At 30.8% G+C, this 25,968-nt stretch overlaps 1 pseudogene; it reads left to right on the forward strand.

Annotated features, from left to right (window-relative positions):
• Positions 1–729: 729 nt before the first annotated feature.
• On the forward strand, positions 730–16,901 carry LOC112592167 (annotated as a pseudogene).
• Positions 16,902–25,968: the final 9,067 nt, after the last annotated feature.

Genomic DNA, 25,968 nt, shown 5'->3' on the forward strand with positions numbered 1-25,968 from the left:
TTAGGTCTTTTCGGAATATAACTGCGGTCAGGCTTATCATTACGACAATACGAGTCGCTACCGTACAGTTTTGAATGCGCGACAACAATATTTTATTTTAATATACGTATATATCGAAGTATTATCGTTATGCGATTTTTCCGATTTCGTAGTGGAAACATGTCAACCGCAACGACATTAATAATATAATAACATGAAATATGAGGTGGTCTATCGTCTATGAGGCACGAATATTATTACCTATATACTATGTAACGTGTGCGCTATCGTCGTAGAACCAAAATTATTAGTGAAAAATTGTCGAGGTTTGCGCATATGGGAGGGAAGGAGTGGGATGACGGAGAAGGGGAGAGGGGGGAGGGGTAACCGGTATAGTGGAAAACTAAAATTTAAAAAAAAGAAAAAGTCTGCGAATCGTCTAGAACGCGCCGACGAACCGGGTGGAGCGCGTGCGCGTGCGCGCTCACAGACAAAAACAAACAAACACAAACGCGCACAAACAAACAAATACGAACAAACAAAAAAAAAAAAAACACACGGTTGATTCCGGCGAGCTTGAACCGCCGCTGCCGCCGGAACTGATAACCGGCCGGGCGCGAAAGAGGCGGCGTCGCGGTTGCGCAGTGCGCGTCGGCCGAGCGGCGGTGGCCGCCCCCGCAGGAGGCGGCGGCGGCGACAAATGCGGGTGCCAGCGGCGGTCGGCTCCATCGTCTAGTTCGGTCCCGTCGACACAACTCGTCCGCGCGGTCCGTCCGTCTCGCGGTCGTCACGTCAAGATCACGCACACAGTACGTATATAATAATATATAACACCGGCGCCGCCGTGGGCCGCAGGTAATGATAATAATAATAATAATAATAATAATAATAATATTTTTTTATATTACAATATTGATAATAAATAAACGTATGATGTTAATAACACCGTAGTGATAGTATATAATATATATATATACGTCTTGATATAATAACATATTATAATATAATATATCTTAAATATTATATACGAAAATAAAACACACACACACATATATATATATATATATATATATATATATATATATATACATACATACATACATACATACACACACACACACACACACATATATATATATATATAAAACAATTATTTGTTGTCGAACACGACGACGGGTTTTGTACGCCGAACGCGCGTAAAAAATTTCCCATTTTCCGCACCGCTATCGGACCATCGTCCTCTCGCCGATCGCCGCGCCACCGCCCTCTTTCGCTGTCCGCAGCATCGTTTCGTACGTCCACTGCAGGTTCCGCGCGTCCGGCCGCACTGTGCTCGGAAACTGCAGCAACACACTGTTCGACGAGTCGCAGTTGACACTGCGACACATGCGACTTATCGCGAGACATTTGCTTTAGGGTTATGATTTTCCAAAAGCCCGCGGTTTTCGACGAAAAATTTCGAATTTTTTCAATAGTTAGTGTTGACGAAAGGGGAAAATATAGCGAAAGTCGGAATTCGGAAAACTCATACAAGACATGTCTCGGTGATAGGAATATTGACGATTTATCACAATATACCTATTTTACACGGAATATACGACACACTCAGAACATCATATTATTATGTGCGATTAACTATAGGTAGTTTATAAGTTGACATGGCACGACGTATTATTATAATAATATATTATTATTATTATTATTGTACAGTAATATCGTAGTATTTTAATATTGAATATAATGATGCATTCGTGCGGTGCATAACATAATTTACGACGACGCGCACATAATATTCTACTATAGTCGTCGCACGCGCACCGTATGGATGTCATGTATACCTAATAATAATAAAAGAAATATAATAACATAATATAATATAATATTATGCTACTACAATACCGTATTGTGTACCTACATAATAATATAATATAATAATGTGTAATACGCGTGTGTAGTGGGCAGCAGCGGCGGCGGCGGCACCGGTCGGTCGGGCCCCGTCAGACGCCAGTTGCTAGTGGAAATATAGCGAGCGCGCACGTCGGCCGCTGCTCTCGGCGTCGACGTCCGCGAAACACGCGACCCCCTCAAACGCGCCGTCTTCGAGTGCCCTTTCTTCGGCGCTACTTCGACGAGTTTTCCTTCTCACTTAAAAATAAAAATTTCGCTAATCCGGCACTACATCCGCCGTTCCTCAAAAAGTCACCGGGTACCCTCCCCCATCGCACCATAAAGACGGCGGTTAAAAAACACAAATATTCGCGGCGAGAGGACGACAGTAACGATAACGTATATAATAATAATAATAATAATAATAATATAATGATATGATTTTAATATAATAATATTATTGTTATTGTTGTTGTTGTTGTCGTATCGCGTTAGATTCGCGAGTGAGGACGATTTTTTTTCGGTTTAAACCTCCCCACCGCGACAATTGAAGATTGGCCGACCGCTGAAGATGCACTCGGAAAAACGTCCATCCGACGTCGTTTTCCGCCGCACGTCCGCTGCACCGTTACGGCCTGCGTCCGCCGGAAAACGTCGGATCATGTAATCATCGTAAGTGTTGACGCTGCACATGTACACAACTATAATACATAAATAATATTACAGTTGTACGTGTGTATGCATAATACCAAAAGTATATAATCGTAATGATAGTAATAATAATAATAATAGTTTACTATGTTGTATTTTTCATTACTTTTATATCTTTATATTAATATTGTTCGATTCTAATACATACATACTATCCGTTGCGCGTAACACCGTAATAATGATATTGTGTAAGTGAGCTGCGGCATACCAATATCTTAGTAGGTATACTTTCTTTTAGTTATAATCATTTTTCGTCGGCAATTACACCGGCGGTGAGTAATTTATTGTAAACTTTAGCGACCTACGTTGCCGTGTTTTTTGGAATTTATTATTTTATGATGAGCTTAATTATTTTTCGTGTCGAATTCATCGCTTCTATAATGTAAAACTGCAACGATAATCTTTTGATATAACTTATGGGTATTAACACAATTATCATCGTGATATATGAATCCATCACCGTGCAGTAACCCTTACTCTTTACTATAGTAAAATTATTTCGGCGTTTAGTCTCGTTACGTGTTCCAATGGCGCGTGGCCACTTAGCTTTAATAAATTTGCACTTCACACGACTTACAGTGGTTTACTACAAACCGTTGGAGGGAGTCACATACATATTTTTATAAATGTTATATAGACTACACTCGTGCACGCAATCCAAGTTAGCCGGTTGTTGTGACTGTAAACGACCGGAATTTTACTCGAAAGATAAAAACTACTTGATGTCTATCGCGTTTTGTATTTTTTGGTGTTTTCTAGTTTTTCGTAGTATTTTAGATTTTTTCTATATTTGTCATACCTTTGAAATTTGAATTTTGAGGATGAAGTGGTAGACATTTATAGCACGATAATTATTTCGATTTAATTCGGAAAACAATAATACTAGAGTCAAAATGTTTATACCTTTCAGGTAGTCTATTCTATATTCTCAAAATTCAAGAATTCTAGAAAGTTGATCACTTTTCCAGATTTGAGTTTATCGTCTGATTTTCAATAGCACAAGTCGCAAACATTTAAAAATCAAATACTTCACACTTTACGCATTTCGCTCAGAATCGTTTGCCAATATTGATTATTTCCCCGAATACGCGACACGACACGCGACTGGGGCATAATTTTTCTTGTGCGATAACAATACATACCTAATAATATCATAATTTCGAAAATTGTTACTTATAAATTTAAGTCGTATTGTTATATTTCCGTACGAATCGCTTCAATATTCTGCCGTACGGTTTGAACATTTAAATAATAATATATGATATCGGGTACCCAACTATTAAGTATTGTATTATTATTTTATAATCATGTGATCTCCGCCGAAGACATCAGACTTTTGTTATGACGCGTTGCAGTCGAGTATTTATTTCAATAACAACATCGTAATAATCGACTGGTAAAATATTGTGTGCGCTTACCTATCGTATATTATGCCTACATAATATTGTATTATTATACTTACTGTAATACACCGTAAGCCGGTTGTTTTTTCAATAATAATGACGTCGCTACGTGTCCACTTTTATTTTCTGGTTTTTATTCTCTTTCCTCCTCCATCTATATACTTCTAATTTTATTATTTCGACGTACCTGACTCGACGACCGCTCATCTAGCCAACACTGACCTAACCTAACCAGCTATTCCGCGACCGCATACTAAAAATGTGTGCGCACTCCGGTCAGACACGTATACACTAAATTGTATATACTTATGTATATACACGTACCTAGCTGTCGAAATACTAAAATAATAATGGTATTATAAAAACCAGTCTTGGGGTACACGCAATAAAACTGCAACCATCACCGTGACGACGGTATTTCTTTATCAAGGATAATAATATCATTATCATTACCGCAACGCAAAATTAGATTATTGAAAACTGCAATTACAGCTATACACGATAAAGTTCGAATAGATTTCATGCACTAGTGCAACGGACTAAAAATATTGTAGTGTCATCTAAATGCGTTTTGATTTAAAAAAATATATTATGCTTTTATTATTATGATATTTACTGTGTGTCGTATACATGATCTATCATCGAGACAATCATTGTTTTACTGCAATTGGTAGTGAAATTTCGTTTATTTTCACAGCATTAAATTGTACCAATAAAAACGTTTGTTTAAATCGTTTTACACGGTAAATCTCGGTATCTGCCATTCGCTTTAGTCCTCTCACCAGTTACTAGTCTTAATCTAATGTTGTACAATGTCCTTGAATTTTATTTTTGGTATTAACTGTATCCGTGAAATATAATTATAAAATAAAGTTGTACAATATAATAATATGATAGAGGTTAAAAGTTGGTTTTACTTCCTCGATACTTCAAAGTGCACTACAATTTACAAACTATAGGATTCATTAATAATATATACGTCCAAATATCACGAACAAAGCTGTACAGAATTACTTATCTTCTAATATGTATAAAGCTTGTTCGTGCATCATTTGCTTTGAGTAATCCTACTGACGATTCTTGGGTTCCCGTGCACCGGTATAGTCTTCTAATATCTAATTCCGTAAAGCATCAACTTATTTCGATTGTTAAAATATTTGTTTAACCATCAAATTTTAATTGGTTTTGAGGTATTCTGTTGTTCGTTTTCATTTATATATTTTTGTAGTTTTATAAAATGAAACAGATCTAATTGCTCTTCATACACAATTTCGATGATATTTAAACTGCCAAAAAATAATTACTGTACATTATTCTCAAAATTTTTCAAAATATCTATTATTGATTATCGAGCTGAGAAATAATTTACAAATATAATTGCATATTTAGTAAATTAGAATTGGGCATGCATTACATTGTTACTACTACAATTAGGGGGGGAGGAGTAATATTCACGACTTATTTTCCACGTTCCCTTTTCGCTCAACAAAATTATTCGACCTTATTTCTTTCCAAGAAGAAACAAAACAATTAAACACGGTCAAATGAGAAATGATATTTATGAACAAAAGGTGTTACGCCCAAATGTAGGATGTATTTATTGAAAATATTAATATAATTTTATTTAAGTTCCGGAATTATTATCCACATATTTGCATTAAAATGTTTCTCTAGCTGCAACTTTGTGGTACAATAATACCGTTAAAAATAATTTTCTGTAACATATTTTCTAAAATGTATGTATTTCTTATTTTTAAGCAATTTGTAAAGATTTGTTGTTTTACTTACAAAGTTGAATTATATAACTGCTTACAGTATAAATATTACAGAATGGTGATTTATAGCAAATTAAATTGTGCTTGCTCTTTATGCTTAACATAGTCTATATGATACTTTAATTAATATTTTCAGGTGTTTAAAATTAAATAAATTTCATATAAATTTAAACAAGATATAGAATTATCCAAGTACTTTTACCTGCATCGTTTTTACAATATGTTTACGTAATAATAGTTTTTATTTTCAAATAACGGTGAAAAGTTATAATGTTGCATGTATTCATTAAAGTTATTAAAACCTTAAATCATTCATACTTCGTAGTTATTGTCCACTATTGATTAGACTAAATAATAATTTTAATTATAAAATAATAATATAGGATATATTTGTTATTTGCATGACGTATTTTCAGTTATATTTCTCCAACAGGTAAACAATTTAATACAATTTGTATAGCCATGATCACTTTATTATTTTTAATATTTACTACTATTTTAAATGCAGTGGTTTTGTCTTTTAAAATAATTAAGTTTTACTAAAAAACTAAATAAATTTTATTTATTCGTAAATATTATTTTGTAATTTTAATTAACATTATGTGTTTTTAAAACTTCATACGAATTCAGATTATACTTACATGTATAACTAACTTAAATAAGATAACTACACAGTGATATGTGTTTATGTTTTATTATATTTTATTTTTAATAATATGGATCTAGGTATCTGAGATCTTAACACATTCTGAAAAAAACTTAAACAAATGTAAGTTATATTAACTCTAATTTTTTGTGAAATTATCTTGTAATATCATTGTTAATTCATATTAATTGTTTACCGATCAATCAATAATTATTTTACTATTAAGTGTGATAAAAAAAAAAAAAAATAATAAAAAAATATGATAATAAAATAAATATTTTTTCGGGATACACACTCCTGTGATAAAATGTGTGCAAAATACCTAATATAATAGTAAATAATATAAAGCTTTGAAATACAAATACTTTTGCATACTTTAAAAAAAATGTTTTTAATTATAAATTTAATTCAATTATTTTTAACAATATTAATACTTAATTAGTATTTCCATATTTTATTGGTAATAATATTTTGATATACTTCATAATTATTTTAATCATTGTTCTAATGTAAAAAATATACACTTACAATCAACATTTCAAATGATCATTTATTTTTTTGTAATTTTCTTGACAAGTATTTTTTATTATTTTCTTTAAACCTTTTACCTCACGACATTCGAGTACAATTTTAATAGCTTATAGCTACATTTTAATATTTACTGATTATTGCGGTTTTTTTTTTTTTATTGCACTTATAACTAAGTATTCAATTAGATTAAAGTGAAGATTTAATGATGTAGATACCTACATAGTTGAAATTAAACAGTATTTAATCCAATTAAAAGTAATTTATGAGAAAAAAAAAACAACGAGTTTATCGAGTAGGTAGATACACTAAGTACTTGCACAATATTACCATGTGCAATAGTATAAATAATAGAGTATAGTTTGTGTAAAAATTACATTTTACATCGGAAAAATATTGATGATCAATGTGATATTTCAAATGTTTTACTATTTATCATAATGTTATTCATCATATTATTACAAGTATAAGAATTATTCTTTAATGAAGCATTTGTTGGCTATGGTTATAAACGCATTAAACCATGCATGCATAATAAAAATAAATAATAATATAAGCCTATCGATCCTAAGCAAATTATGTTGCACTCGTGACTACGCAGTTTCATAACCGTGTAATATTTCAAAGCAATCAGCTCTGACACTCGAAATCCTAAACCCTTCCAGGCAAATTAAGACTGATCGCCCATAACCTAGGTAAAAGTTCACTGAATAAGCGAAATCCTCTTTCTATTTATTTGTTCAGGATAGGTGTAGTGCAGGAACATTATTGTCGAGTGGCAGGCATCGATATTAAATATATCGTACGTAATATAGATTGTATATTATTAGGTAGGTAAAGGATACAGCTATACAGCAGCCAAATCAGCGTTAACGCGATATTGATCATCGATTTTCTCTATCTAAATTTCAATACTTCGGAGAATAGGCCAAACCATTTCTCACGATTCGTATAAATACGACTCATTATTCGTCTCCAAAGACCTACACGTGTCTAGTGTCTTATTATAATTCGCATTAAAAGTTCATGAATACGTCCTATTTAAGTCATTAACTATTCATAATAATATTATATACGTTGGTATATTTAATGTACCAACATATATAATATTTAATATACTGCATTACTATGGCGTTTTAAATTCATATATTATTGTGTCTGTTTGCATTATGTGTTTTTAGATAATTAAAATTTTATTTTCATTTTTAAATTCATTGTATATGTCAGTAATTTAATAACTTGATGCAACATACATTTTTTTTTTCAGTAATCAAATAACTAGATAATATTATATAAGTTTATAACATGATGCTATATAATAAAACGGAAAGGTTAATTACCTACAAAACTAAAATATCATTGCGGTGATTAATTTTCACTTTCGCATAATTCGTTAAAATATAATAAATTTTTATTTACCATTTCAACACGTTTCAAAAAATAATGAAATTAATATGTTTCGTGTTTTTAGTGGGCAGCTAGTTAGGTATATTAAATACAACAACTATACTATATTAATTTAAAATATAGTTATCTTATTTTATTTTTATCATTTAAATGTTAACATTTGTTGGTTAGAGCAAGTTAATAATCCATAAATTATTATAATTAATAATTTAGTTTATCATCATTTTAATTAACCTTACAATAAATATTTAATCACAGTAATAATTTGCTTTTTTAATTTTTATTTATGTTCATTATTTTTTTTTTTTATCTCGACGCAAATTTTATAATTTTATATTTCATTTTTATTAAATGAAAAAATATATCCATGAATAATTATTTTTTTGGATAAACAATACTGATATTAAATAATTTATCAGTAAATATCGATTTGATTAAAAAATCAGTACGGACTTGGTACATTTTTACTGGCATTTTTTTTTTAAATAACTTGAACTATGTATATTGTTACTATTATTAAGAACTTAAATAAAAATTGGATAGTGAAATTTTATTTACTATTAGATTAAATTAGTATTCTTAATCTCATTAAATAGTATAATATGCTACAAAACTGAATTTATTTTTAAATTTTAAAAGTATGAAAACTACATTATATTCAGAAAATTTAGCTTTTCTATATATAAATATATACTTACATTTTTTATGAGAACAAGAATTATATTTTTTTAAATGTATAAATTATTTTTACTTAAATAAGTTAATTATTACTCATTATATTGTAGTAGCCGTTAATGGAAATTTTATTTTGAAGGGTATGGGATAGTCGATGCTGCAAATGAACATTGATTATTAAAGATTTTTATCAATAATTTGACATATCAATTTTGTTTTTACTTTGCAATCTAAAATAAAAATAATTTTCACGTGTTTTCCCGTTTTAGGTAAGTTATTGCATATTTTAAGTTGGATGCCGTGTTTCTCGATAAAACAAACAAGTTTTAATATATTTTGTTAGAGCAGTGGTTATCATAATTCAAAATATTAAAAAAAATACCGTTTTAAGTATATCTCTAAATACAACCAAACATATTAAATAGATTATAATTTTTACCTAATTTTTCTAAATAATAGTAAACATTTTCATCAAATTCATTTTCCTTTTAATTAATTTTCATGTCTATTATTTGAAATAATTAAATATTTTTTTTTTTTTTTTTATAAATAAAAATTTTATTTTCATACTTATACAATTTTTAAAGTATTCGTTTTTTGGCTCAAAATTTAATGTTCGAGAATTAAAAATAAACATATAAGTGTAATGACTAATGACTAACTTGAGGAATAATCTAATTATTTTTTTTTTAAAGTTGTTAGATAAATGTAAAAATGTAATTATCATAAATATAAAATTGAATGTTTATAATACATATAATATTTTTTAATAATGTTCAACTACGTTGAGAATGTTATCATCAAATGATTTACTGCTCAATAGAGATAACGCATATAGCGTGTGGCTTATAACATTCAAATCTTATACCTGTAATATGTATTACATTCTTATGAACTTATGTTCATTTATAATAAAATGATGCATTAACAGATTTTTTTTTTTTTTAAATTAAAAGATATGTCTTTGATTTCGTCTCGTCATCATATTTTTAAAGCACATCATAAGTTTACGCTATGAAAATTCTTTCTACTTTATAATATAGTATAATATTTTAAATAAGATTGAATTATTTTATTTGATTACTCTAATTGAATTAAAATTAGGTGTATAGTTATGAATTATATTACTTGTCAATATGTTTTATTATTTAAATAAACTTTTTCCACCGTAGATTTTATAAAAATTTAAAATTCATTGGATTCGTTTTATAATATAATTAAAAATACATGATATAAATACTAATTATCATGATATTTGTACTTCAATATGTATGATATGTATGTGGGTATGTATATTTAAATAATAAACTCAAAATATAACTTTTTGAATATTCAAGTAATATCATTGTTTGTGTATATTTTTACTTTCACATTACAAACATATGTATAATATAATAAAGTTTTCTTAATTATTAGAAAAGTTAAATATAATTCAATTTGAATTTCTCAATGCGTTTCCATAACTTTGTCAAATTATTATTAAAATTTTAAAGTAAAATTTGAATAATTTTAATTAACAACTTTTTAAGAACTTCAAGTTTTAATAGAACATTTAATATCCATGTCAGACATGATAATTAATATAAAGGAAATAAATATCTAAATAAAAATTACTATATATACATAATTTTCAATTTCGTATTTTTTAAAAAAAATTTCTTGAACATTGTAAAAGTAATACCTATGTAAATGTAATTGACATGTATTTTTTTTTTTAATTTTATACTGATATGCAGTTGCATTAACGAGAAATAATTGTTGAATGGCTTATATTAGGTTTGTTATTCAATTTAATTATTTTAATCGAGAATAGTCTTTAATACTCAATAGTATAATACGCAAAGTGAAAACTACTGTGGTTCTAATAAACATCAAATGTATTCAAATTAATATTGTACAACGAGTGCAGCTACTATTCACTAAACAATATATTTCATCAAATATGGTCACCCCAATATATCCTTTATGCATTTTATGCTTCTAGCCTTTATCTTTTACTTTATCTCTAATGTTATAACAAATTTCTTGTGGAAATGCAAGTTTCATTTTTTTAAAATGAAAACTTCTCTTTTTATTGTAGATTTTAAAGCAGATTATTTTCATATTAACTTTGATGTATACAAATCAAAGATCAAATAAGTATCTAAGTAATTATAATTTACGAATTATCAAACTTCATCAACTTAGGATATTATTCAATAATAATAGGTTTGGCAAATAATAACGGGAGTTACAGCTATACTTAGCTATATATAAAATTTATGATTTAATTTTTTTTATTCTAGTATATACTTATTGTTTTAGCTACTCAAAGGACTTTTACAAATTTTGAAATTCTAATTGATTAATATCGATTTCTATTATCTTCGAATCTTTATATCATTATAATATGTACGTTTCATTCGACAACGTGGCCGATTTGAGTAGGTATAACACAGTTTAAGACTATTTATAAATGTAATATTACTTGTTTTATATAAGTGTGCCTATCTACTATAATATCTATATTTCATTAAAATATTGGTATACTCGCAATTTCGAATACGCGTCCAATGTTTGTCCACTGAAGAAGCGAACGATTGGGTTTAATTTTTATCTGGGAATATTAAACCCTTTTATACAAAAACCAACAAAGATTTAAAACTGTATACACACCGCTTAGAGATAAAATAAAATATTTGTAATACGCCAGTATTTGTATATTGTGAGCTAATAGAAAGAAAAAATACCACTCGAATCGGCGCGTATATTTATACAATGTTATATACGATAATACCAATACACCTCTTATACCTATTTAACACATTATTGTAATAATAATATATGGAAGTGTGGAGTAATATAATATACTATGTTTGATATGTCTATTTCGTTTGTAACAACACAATAAAATATGCAGATAAGATAATAATTATATAACTATGTAATGTTATCGAATATTAGATTGTACACGGCGTGTTCGATGTAAATTTACCGAGGGTGCCGATACAGGGCAACGTCATTACCATATTATATGACAACCGCATCGCCAATACTTTGTGAAAACCAATTAAATAATAATTCATTGCACTCCATGTAAGTTCATTAGAATATTATTCTTATCGCTTCCATGCTACCCGCAACTAAATTCGTCCCTCAAAACTGGGGCCTCTAACACAAAAACAGTTTACCTAGCCTTTATGTATTGTACGAGTATTGCACTATAAAATATTAAATAAACATGAAAATTAAATCCTTTATCATTTTATGGTTTCGCACAAATTCGTACACTCAAGTAACAAATAAAATAAACCGTCTAATTTAGCAGTGAATCCCTACCTACTCATTCAGTAAAACATGAACTTTGTTCACTTAAATAGTTACCTACCTATTGGTTTATTTATTTTTTCGCTACCTCTATTAATTGTGTATGTTTCATATATATTATTATGCCTACTTAGGATGCGTTCACGATTCGCTGTGTTATGTCGAATTAAATAATATACCAAACTTGTAAGTTGTAGATAATGTTTTACCAACATTATGTTACCTGCGGTATGCATATACGGAACACGGTTCGCCAAGTTCTGAACGCACCTTTATCGGGGTCCTGTGCTATTGATTTAGCGTAAAATAACAATAATACTAATTTCACGGATCCTTATGATACCATAATTCGTGACTCAGGAATCCGGACGTGATTGCTTTTAATTTTAATTAATATTAAAACGTTTCACGAGCAGATAATAACATACACGATTATACTCGTATAATTCGTGTATAAGGTATAGATATATTAAATTTATGGATGGGTAATAATTTGTCGTGGAATTTTAAAAGCACGTGTCAAACAATTCTTGTACACTGCTTAAGAATTTTAATCGTACTGCAATTTGTAAACATTTGTTCTATAGGGAATAGAGATCCTTAACAAAAAAGCATTTAAAATTAAACACTCGTGTACGAGACGATTCTTTTAGTATGCATATCACCCTTTTCTTTAAATGGTTTAAATTATGCATATCACCATTTTCTTTAAATGGTTTAAATTATGCATTTACACCATTTAAGAATAGTGTCCTTTGGAAATAAAAATTTCTTCTTCATAATAATATTGTAAAGATTTTAAAAGTATGATGGTGGCTATGATTTGATAAAAATATTATGTTATTAATAGAGCTAAGGTTTAAATTGATGAATCTAATTTTTTTTTTTTTTTTTTTGGCATATTTTAGATATAAATATGATCAATGCTTTTTTTGTGGTTCATTTAAACGAAAACAATGTAAAGGCTGAATATTTCTTGACTACTGTTAATTTCAATCTAATAAAATCTTTGATTTTGTATTTGAGGAAATATATCTTTAGAAAACTGTAGATTCATAATATTTAATTATATGATTAACTAAAATAAAAGTAACTTTGGATTTTTTCATTGAATCTAATTTAAAATTAGAAGCTGACCATGTTCACTTAATTAATAATGATGATACAGAAATTATTGGTAATTTTATAATACACATGTCTATTTAATGATTTTTTTTTATTTAATGTTTTCTTAAAAACAAATGCATATTTTACATCTTTATATTATACATAATTAATCTCAGAAGTGTCTGATAAATATTAATCTAATAACGTTTAAAGTTTATTAATTATTAAATTTATGATAAGTACCTTTATCAGAATAAATACTACATATATTTTATATTTTATGTTATACTATTAAGGAAAGAGGAAATTAATTTCCTCAATAAGTAAAAGTATCAGCCTCTACAAATACTCGTTATTACTTGATATTTTTTTTTAAGTCACACACCAAACAATTTACAGTAAAAAAATACTATGGTTATCATTAAAAGACAAGTATTTTGTATCGATACATCATACTTTAAATAGTAGTTATAACAAAAAATGAAAACTAAGCATTTAAATAAATGGTTTAACGTGTAGGTACTAAAAAATCCCATAAGTCAGAATTTAAATAATAAGTATATTAATAAAGAATGAATCACTCTGAATAAGTATATGTCTACTTGACACTCGTGTAGGAGTGTCTGCAGTAAGTTTATAGTTACACAGGAGTTATATACTTGCTATTTATCAATAACTGTTGGATGCTGCATCACTGCAGTATATTTATTATTATACTCGGTGTGCGCGTGTGTAGAAAGATTTAAAGATATATAGTATGTTTATTACCGTATACTATTTACGTTACACCTATGCATACATAATAAACAGTTGTCTTAAAAGTCTTGATAACCTTGTTTCATACACCGGAAAAAAAGGTAAAACGGCTGACATTTTTTGATTATTTCTATTTACGAAAAACTATATTTAAACTATTTACGAAGAAAAAAAAATGTACTTATATAACTAAAAAAATATACAACAAAAAAATTACGAAAAATTCAAAAAATGTTTACTAGTTCAACTGATATTTCAAAGTAAATATAGGTAATAATAACATTTAAACGTGACGCCGCGTAAACACTTTGTGTGTATATAGGTAACATGAGCTGTACATAATATGTTAAATACACCTAAAAATGTGAATATATTCTACGACATGGTATCTATGCCTAATTGGTATCTATATCTAATTATTTTGATGATAATAGAAAATAACAATGTTTACCGAGCATGTGGCCGATTCTGATGGTTACTATTTTAATGATAGCGTTTATAGGTACAATATGCGCTTGAATAATTTTATAAGAAAATAGCGCGCCAGATGACGAATGGTGTACATAAAAAAAAAAAAAATTTAAAAAATAAGAAATCGATAATGATAATAATATTATATATTATAGAAAACATGTTTGGTTTTGTTTTTTTTGCCGACAGATATTGGCTGTGACTCGAAACCGACTTTCCTCATCCCCCCACCGACGGCAACGTCAGCGGTGGCAGGCTCGTCGCAGGTAGACCCTGCACACACACACACACTCACACACACTCACACATATACACATCGACACACACACACGCACACACATAAATACGAATATTATATGCACATTGTACTACACCGGTGCACCGTATAGTGGGTCGCCGTCGCCGCCGCACCAGCACTGCACCACCGACGTCGTCCGACATCATCACCGCCGTCACCACCGCCGCCGTCACCACTGACACCGCCGACACCACCGCGGCCACGCCGATGATGCGCCACCGCACATGCGCGGCCGATACGTCCGCGGCCGATACGTCCGCGCCGCGCCGCGACTGCGCCGGCTCGTCTTGAAGCTCGCCAAACATGGCCAAAGACAAGAAACCGGAGAAAAAAAACAAACCGAAAGAAGGAACGGTGACGTGCGAACGGACGTACGTGTCGGAAAGGTATTCGCGAACGGCCGCCAACCAGGACAGCCGACGATCGCCGCCCAACAGCCCAGCGACCATACGAGTGTTAGACCTGCCATGCAGACACCAGCGCAGAGGAGCGGTGCGCGATAAGCGCAGCGCCTCGCTTCTGGAAAACCCCCGGCCGACGCACCAGCGCGTCGACAACGCGTACGTGGAGACGCCGTTCGCAGCGGACGTCCCGTCACAGCGACAGGAAGCCGCCACGGCGCAAAGCGACAGTCCCATCCGTTCCGCCGGTTGCGCCGAAGACGGCGGACGCGCCGCCGACCTGCCGGTGATCGAGTTCGCGACCATGAGATCGTCGTCCGAACCGCCGCCCCGGCCCGGCGAGGGCGTCATCGAAGAGTTCCCGGCGTACGTGCCCTGGAAGGCCGCCGAACAGCGCGCCACGCCGCAGCGAGAGGCGCGGGCGTGCGACGTGTGCCACAAATGCCGGTGCGCCACGTGCCAGAAGCTGTGCAAGTATCCGGGCATGCGCGTGTGCGGCGTGCTGGACGTGCAGTCCCGGTGCGACGAGGCGTGCGTCGAGACGACCACGGTGTGCGTGCCGTGCGTCCGGAAGACGGCCAGATGTGCGATCTCCGACGCCGCCAGGGCCCAAGCCGCGGCTGCGGCCGCTGCAGCAACGGCCGCAACAACAGCAACAACAGCAACAACCGCAACAACAGCAACAGCCGCAACAACAGCAACAACCGCAACACAGCAGCAACAGACCGAAGGAGACAGCAACAGCAGAAGGAACAGCAACAGCCGAGGAACACAACAGCCAAGGAAGGAACAGCAACAGCAGCAGCCCCGGACGCCGGAGACGCGGCCAAACCGGAAGACGGCTTGGTCGACAAGACCGGCGACGACAATCAGACGTCGCCGCCGCGAGCGTGGCGCGGGGCGCCGCAAGTGCCGGATGCACTGGCTGTTCTGTTGCCTGTGCTGCCGTGCCCGGGCTGTTCGGTGGAAGACGTGGTCGAGTGTTCGCCCGGATGTCGCGGTAACGTCAACGTGTCCAATTGCGAGTGCGTCGACTGGGAAGCGCTGAGGCGGAGCAACCGGCGCCGGGTGAACGCAGCCGCCGCCGCCGTGGCCGCGGCCAGAGACCGCCGCCGATGTCGCGACAACCACTATTACATCAAGGCGCTGCCTCATTTGGCCGCCAACGCCGCAGCCGCCAACGCCAACGCCGCTGCCGCCGACAAGTCAGCCGACGCGGAAGACGTCGGCAAGAAAAGCAAATTGCGAAGTTTCCTACGGTTTTAGTACACCAAATACTAATGCATAATATTATATACACACAAGTGCACGTGTGCATACGCGTAAACATGTATATATTGCTGTCTACGACCATCACTCCAGCAAGTACAGGCGTACTCGTTTATTTATTTAATATATTGTTCCATGTATATCGTTTGTATGTATATATATTATATTATATAGTAAGTATTTCATCCTACATTATGGTAATAATATTATTATTGTTAGTGTCAATAGTTGTTAGGACTTGAAATAGATTTTAGATGTCGATTAAAACGTTAAAAACTTTCTTAGCAATCAAATATTTTAATGATATTCAATGTTTAAATCAAAAAAAAAAAAATCAAAAAAAAATATATATATACCCTAAATTAAGAATTCATGTCAAACTACTCGTATACCTAATTGTTTTATGATATTATTATACATATTTAATATTTATATAGAAATCGATTAGAGATTAAAAAAAATAATAAAAATTTAAAATTTTAGCAATAGCCAAAAAATAGCAGCTAGGTTAATTCAAAATAATGTTCATCGATAATAAATTAATAAATAAGTAATTAATAAGTAATGTATTTTTTTTCTTAGGGTCGCTTCACGGCCGTAGATATTGAATGTGTCAAATGACAATCTCACAATCAGTATGGCTTGTAGGTAGGAAGATATTATAAAATTTGAAATCGTAAAAATGTAAGTGATACCTATTTTAAATTGAAAAAAAAAAATCATATTAAAATTTAATAACAAATTTGTGTAATAACCTAAAATCAATATTTTGAAACCTTTTATACCTATAAGTAAGCGAAAATTAAATTAAAATCGGAAAATTTCATTTAGATTTCAAACCCTGGTGGTGTGGTATTAAGGTAGTTGTAATAGTTAAATATTTTTAGCCAACATAAATCACTATCTTAATTGTTATTATGGTGCTATTTTTGTTATTAATCTGTTGTTCAATACCGATACGGTTTTCAGTTAAAATTATCAACTTACCAACCCTTAGTTACTTTCTTGTTGATTTATATTCGTACGAATTTCATCCTTTGACCATTATTTGGAATATACATGTATGTAATACAACCACCATTGCATGACAGAGCCAAACAATCTATCATCATTTGTCTCGGTACAAGTACAGCCAATCCATTGACCATTCATTTCTATTTTTCATGTATAGTTCTTTTATCTGATATTTTTCTCTTTCTTCATTAGGTTACCATATCTATCCCACTTTTTTCAAGTACACTTCAGTAGCACTACGTCTCAAAAGCTTCTGTTCTATATTTTTTCTTTTCTACTTAATTTACTGCGCAATGTTCCACTTTTCGAAGCCATTGATAATGTTCTAAGAGTATATATAGCGTTAACCCGTCACTATGTTGCGAGACGTGTCATCGTCACAAAAGCCAATCCACATTTAAAAGTAAGTTCGTTTCGCATTTTTCTCGAACTATTTTCGAGCATTATAAGCGCGCCAGTTTAGATACGATAGTTTAATGTAGACTGTAGTTGTAGTATTAGCAGGTAAAAATTTATTATTTTATTATTTAGATTTTCGTAAAAATGCGTTGTAATGTCTAAATTATTATATAAGTCGATAGCATAAGTTGTTCATCCAGCTTTAAATATGAATAGTATTATGTTGTGTTATATTAATGATAAATTTCCTAATAATTAATTATTCTTGTATGTCTGAGTATCTAAATTAAATTATTAGACATTAAGTATTTAGGTATTTAGTTTTGCTCCTTGTATTATACTATTATATATTAATTATTATGATCGTATCGCTTCGCGTCTAAGGCAGATAAAAAAAGAATAAATAAATATCATATATACATATCTTTTGTATATTATGGAATGCATAAAATTATTACGAAAATATAATTTATCCTAACATTTCTAATTTTTTTTATTTTCTAACGGTTGTTGACGCGAACACCGACGAAAGTGTCTTTATGTGCTAAATAATTTTTTTCCAGTATAATTTAATTATATTTTAATGATTTCAGAGTGATATAATTTATGTATGATGTATCGTAGTAATTTATCTCATGTAAATATATAAATGTTATGATGAAAATAATTTCAAATTATAACTTAACTATAAAATTACCTTTATCATAATTATTATTACGTGTAAATAGTATTATTATAATTATTAACTTCTTATTCCTTGTGTCATGATAAATCATTGCGATCTATCAAGAAAAGATGACGGAACCTATTTGTAAATAATAATTAAAAACGTTAAAATCAACAATAATAAATTAATAAATATAATATTTACCAAATATACTCAAATATAACCAAGTATAAATACATTAATAATAATAATATCACCCTATATTATTGTAATTAATTGTGTGTGGTTCCATATGAAATTTCAAAAGAATAATTTAATTATAATCATTTTAAGCGTTCTATAATATATTTATACGTAAATCGTTAAAAAAAATGCGTACGCTCACGTAGACGATATTTGTTTTCTGACAAAATCGAATTATGTGTATAGTCATATTGTTGTTATAGTAATTATTATTATTATTATTATTATTATTATTATTATCGTGTTATAATTAATTATTATTACAAAACTATTATTATTATTATAATTATTATTGCTATCATAAGAATCGTTATTTTTGACGTGTCTGCAGTCGGTCAGATGTTTATTTTCCCGCGTATGCGTGATTTGTCGAAATTCACATATAAAATCGTTCCTCCCTTGGCAGTTGAAGTCTCGGCGACAATAAACTACACCGTTATTATTGACACACCGGTGTCATCGCCTCAAAAAACGGTTTGCTCACGATATACATTTCCTGTGATATTATAGCCCAACGTGAAATTCAAAAATTTTGATTTGCACAATTCGCACGTACAACGTTCAAAATATGTACGACGATTGTACGCACAATACGGAACCGACCGGTGAGAGTCACGGAAATTGTCGGGTGGAAAGATTTCGGTCGTTGTTCACACGATTATAATATTATTACAGTATTAATATTATCCACTTCCGATCGACGCCGTCACACCTAATACAGCGGGCACCGTCGCGTTGACCTGCGAAACCGTAAGATTTATCGCGTTTCACTTACACGTAGGCATCATAAAATAATATTACGTATGTTCTAACGAAATGTAATAATATCGAACATGATTATGCCGCCACCTACGATGTACAACGAATTCTCCGCGCCGATAATAATACGTAGGTAATTCACAACGGTTTTTAAAAACTATAATATTGATAATTGTTACAATACGTACGCGAATTACCGAACTAATTAAAATGAGTAGGCGTCTCTACTCGCCGAACAAAACGTCGCGGATCGGTCAAACATTATTCCTGAACCATTACTATACTGTATAAAATATATATACATATATATATATATATATTATCGTTACGGTCGATCGAGTCGATCCGAATGCTACTAGTACTATTTTCCTTCACCGACACCGTGGTCATCATTCATTTTCCCTGATTCGACAAATCTCGATAGCGTGAACCTTTATGCCGATTGATTATTATTATTAATTATTATGAATATTACATGTTACATTGGATGTTTTTAAATATTATTCACATATATTGTATAGATACCTATTACAAACCTATATATATATACATATATATATATATATATATTTATTATTATTATTTTTAATTATTATGGATGTGTTATTCTATTCAAGAGAAATATTTTATAGGAAAGTCATATTTTGAACACAAAATATAATCATGTCATTAAGTTATGTTGATTGTATGGATTTTTACACTACGAGCATGCGCAGATACATCGATGAATCTTTTATGTCCATAATTGTATGTCTATTTTCCTATAATACACCGTCGTTGAACAAACCTCAGCAGTGGACATGTAATAAATGTATTTTACAGGTCTGTCCTTTATAAATTGTATTTTAATAGTTCGTTTATTGTTAGATTACAAATATTTATCTCCACATAATATTCATTAACCTCATATTGTGATAGATTTTATAGAAAAAAATATATATATATATAAATGTCATCAAGTGCTTGAATATAAATTCGCATAACCGCGATGCGCATGCTTTATGGTGTTGGTTCGTGTTATTTATGATGATATTATGATGAAATGTTGTGATTGAAATATATTTAAATTTGCAGCTGTGTTAATTTGTTTATTATATAATGTTATTATAAGTATATTAATTTAACATAACAATTTCTCAAAAACCTAACTATAGGTAACTATTATTATATGTAACGATCAATGGATTTTTTTTTTCAATTTATTCTATTAATTATTATAATTTTTTAAGCCTATCAAATATCAAAATATAATATTATGTTTCTAAGACTAAGTATCGGCATTGGTTAGCACTGGATTGTAAGCACCGGTCTATATTATTACTGGCTACTGCTGATCTATCTCTAGTCATAAATATTATTCAAAATATCAATACAAATATAATTTTTATTGAATGTTTTTATTTAATATGAAATATTTTTTTGTATAATTTAAGTTTTATAATTTTGAAAACCTATTTATATACACGTTTTTTTTTTTTATTATTATTATTATTATCATTAATTTATATACAAAAATATAACGTTCTCTCTTTTTAATTTTTCTCTCTCTCTCTCTCATACACACACTAATTTCTCTCTGCTCGATATAAGTATACTTATGTTCAATTCATTTTAAACAATAATCAATTATTACGAGAAAAAAAAATATGTAATTATATATTTAATGTTATCGTATCAAAATAATGTGTTGATGTTTTTGTATTTGAATCTCTCCTGAAAATGCATTCAAACTAAATTTCAGCAGCAGTAAACCACGCGATCGCGGTCGGATATCTATCGACGTGTACGTGCACAATCACAATGTCATACACGGCGTGGTATCGACAACCTGAGGACTGCTTATACGTAGCACGACTATCCACAACCGTGTAGGCATATTACATTGTCATCGTATTATCAACTGTGATGATAATAATAACAGTATACAATGACGCACATGACCTGACACACGGAGCGTATACATAGGGTACACATTTTGTATATTATTACCTACGATTATACCTAACCACGTCGGTAGGTACCTACGTACGACAACGGGCAACTCGTGTCCTGCATTACGAAACGGTATAATAATATGTTATTATAATAATATACGCGTCGCATGCGACGGCCACCCGCCTTCATCTTTATCGCATACAAATAGGCACGGGCGTCCGTGGCATCTAGCTCGCGACAAGACGAATGGTCACGACGAATCGATTATCATAATACGCGATTCTGTGTTTCGTTCTTGGATACCTATATCCACCAGATACCACGTTCACGCAGCCACCGGTCGTGGCGCGTAAGTACCTGCGTATATGTAATAAATCTAATAATATTATACCGTGTATAATTGCAGTGTACTCCGCCTAGAGAGGATAGTTGTGTGAGCTCTAACTACGGGTGTGATGGATGTGCGTATAATAGGTTCTCAACGAATTTCAAACTCAGGTTTGTGTAAAGGTAAATGGTAGACCCAAACGAAATTTCAAAACTTAGAATAACAAAAAAAAAAAAAAAAAATAATAATAATAATAATAAACAAATAAGAACACCAGAGACAGATATAAATGAATAATAATAATTTTATAATAATGAGCAATATTATTGGAGAAGAGACGAAGTATACAAAAACAATATTTCAGGTATCATTTCACTTCCATTAGAAAAAAAAAAATCCTGAAAATAAAATGTCCATTTAATCACATCAGTACTAGAAGAAATATACAAAATAAGTATTTTTCGTTAATTATATTTTTATGATATGAAAATGAGCTAATACAGATGCGGTACATACAAGACTTAGAAATTTAGATTGCAAAATAAGAACTCACATGTATAATTTTATATACACTTGTAAAAAATACCAAATGTATGTGATTACCTTCTACGTAGGTACATGAGCTTAGTTTCACTCGTAAATTGTACACTACAACACCGACATTTAACAGGTACATTGCAGGAATCTTTTCTTTGTTTTTTTTAGTTCCAATTCTGTTTCCTGTTCTCAATTATTTAATTTAAAAGTTCTAGTTCCGATTCTGGTTTTTGAAAAATATAAAGAAAGGATAAAATTAAGATTCCAAGTTCCAATAAAAACCAATATTAAACCGTCAATTATTTATTTTCAATTAATTTTTTAGTATCTGTTTACATTTTTAAGCACACATTAAATACTAATACTATGCTTTATATTAATATTAAAATAAGTAAAAAATATAAATAGTAATTTTAACTTGAAAAAATTTACGAACCAGAAATAAATGGCTCTAAACAAATTTAATATTTTTTTATTAAAACAATTCTTATATTAAAAAAAAAAAAAAAAAAAAACGTAATAACGGAGCTAAAAAAAAAAAAAAGTAGTCATTATAAAACCCAAAATTTATGTTTATTAAGAGTTCCTGTCTTGGTCTGGTTATAAGAAAATATTTAAATTCCGTTCCGGCAAGATTTTGTATTCAATATTTAAAAGTTTTTTTTCCAAAACCGGATATTGTGGTTAGGTTTTGGTCCCGCATTTTTACAAAAACGTCGCCAGCGATGTCTTGCACGGATCACACAAACAACAATGAATATAATATTTTTGATATTACAATATATATCTATATGAAGCTATTTAAATTATCTACGTACGTACACTCGCAAGATGGATCAACTGCCAGCTATTTGCAGTGTTATGATTTGTAAGCAGCGTGACATAATACGTTATAATATTGATCAGACAAGGGCAAATTAAAGCAAATTATAACTCGAGTCACTTAAGTTAAGTCAACTTAAGAATGTTAAACTATAAGTTAATATAGTTAAAATACAATATATTTAACTCTAAAAGTTAAAAAAGTTAATGTATGGAGAATTACAACTCAGTTAAGAAGAAGTTAACGTACATATTATATGCAAATAATGTATTATTATTAACACATTATAATTGTACAACTTTCAGTTTTCTTTTTTTTAATTAACTGAAAAACGCTTAATCATCTCAATAGATACTGCCGACTATGAGTATATGATAATTGAGTTAAAAAATTATAAAAACTACGAAAAAATTGGCTTTAACGTTTAACGGATTAATGCCAACTCAACGTACGTACGTCGTATAAATGATGTACACGCTTATGGTATAAATAGGAGGTATACGTATATTATACTAAGACTGCAAGTACGATTCGTCATATATACGTAAAGTAGGAAAAGTCGGTTTTCACGCTGCTCGGCCTCGGATCCAGAATTTTAATCCGTCTAGTTGCCGGTAATTGTTATTTATTATTATTATTATTATTATATCGTCGTGGTATCGCGACGACGACGACCGAGACGACGACGACGAACGGGCCGATCACTGACCTCCGACCACAGAACAACGGGACGACGAGTTGCACTCACACACACACACACACACACACACTTACACTGCGTTTTATGTGTAGCCACAGATACTTATCTCTACACACCGCGAACAGCCATCGCAGGTATACATTATTATTTATATTTTTTAATATAACGTAACCGATAAAAAAAAATATTTTATATTATACGGCACAATAATCAGGGTTCGGAACTCGCAGTCTCGATTTACCGACAAATCCCCGTACATGCAGCATAATAATATTATATATACGTATACAGCGCAATAAAACTTGCGACTAACTATGTGTACACGAAATATTTCTCCTCGGATAATAACGTAGTTATAGGTGTAATATATTATTATAATGTTACGTATTTAACCTATCTGCGCACATAATATAACATAATATTATAATATCGCAAACGCGTTCAAAGTTTTATCACTTTGCACATACTTCTCTCTACTTAGGTAGGTATATGTGTCTAGATTTTTTCGTATTTTTGTTTTTGTTTTTTATTTTTTTTTATTTTTGCTATCGATGCACATATTTGAATATTTGATTAAATAATATAATATCACTTATCACCGAGTACATATTATCTGCGAACTCATTGAATGTTGTTCTAGTACATACGCGTTTATTAATATTATATAATATTATATTATAATATAATATATAAACGAGTAAGTAAATTATATCAACAGGCAATGACCGATTTATATAATATTATTATCTACAGTAAGCTGTTTACCTATATCGTTAATCTCTATCAAATATGCGTAAAACAAAATTATAATTATGCTGAATTTAATGGTTCAAATAATATTATAGTCAAATCGATTGTAAGAAGATGTTATATGCCAATAATTTTTTTTTAAAAACCGTTTAGCGTGAACGTGACAAACGACTAAATATTGTATTATGGTTGAAAGATTAAATTTGCGCACGATACAGAAAATCCATAAAATATTTATCGAAGCGTTTTTTATTGTTTTGTTGTATCATTAATTAAAAAAAAATTTTTGATTTCGAAAAACATAAAAATAACGGATTTTAAAACATTAATAACTTTTTTATATAAACAATATTGAACGAAATAAAAACGATACTGTATAGAAAGTATTGCGAATACACATTTAGATTCTTTACAATGACTGTAGCTTAATATGAGCTTCCCACAAAACCATTTTTCCATAACATAATAATATCATATCATAATCACTCACAGTGACGGACCATGAGAAAAAAACAGCCCGGGAAATCATAATTTTTAGAAGCCCTCAGTATACTAACGGTCTCGTATTTTAAAATAATCAAAAATCTGGGTTTTATGCTTAATAATATAATACTAAATACTAGATAATATTTTAATTTATAATTTCACAATAATAATATTAATAAAATATATATATTTTTTACGAGTAGTGGCTTACTGGGAAATTTCCCGGTATCCTGGTCGTTTAGTCCGCCACTGATCACTCAAAAATGGTATTGACATAGAACCACTTGTAAATTAGTTTGAAATTTGAGTGAATAGGTATTTAATGTATTTAACCTTTTAAAAAGTGGATGTGGTATTTGTTATATTTTATTTTATTTCTATTCATACAGATTTTCCTTAATTGTAATTTGCATAGTGTACAGTACATTCAAAAGTGAAATATATAGTAAATAATTTACTGACATAAATAAATGCTTAACACTAAATTAAATTCACACAAATAATTTTATAAATATTTAAACAAATCTAAATTCAAGTATAATAAACTATATTATGTAAATAGTATTTAAAATGAAATACAATTTTTATAATATCATATTGTTGCATTTTATCAAACTGTAAAGAGAATATATTATGTTTTGTTAATTTTAAAGATAAACTATTAAAATATAAAAAACTTATCTGAGTATTTGAAAAAATAGCTCCTAT

The sequence above is a fragment of the Melanaphis sacchari genome, unplaced genomic scaffold (assembly GCF_002803265.2).
Source record: "Melanaphis sacchari strain LSU unplaced genomic scaffold, SCAv2.0 Contig159_pilon_pilon, whole genome shotgun sequence".
NCBI classification, from domain to species: domain Eukaryota; kingdom Metazoa; phylum Arthropoda; class Insecta; order Hemiptera; family Aphididae; genus Melanaphis; species Melanaphis sacchari.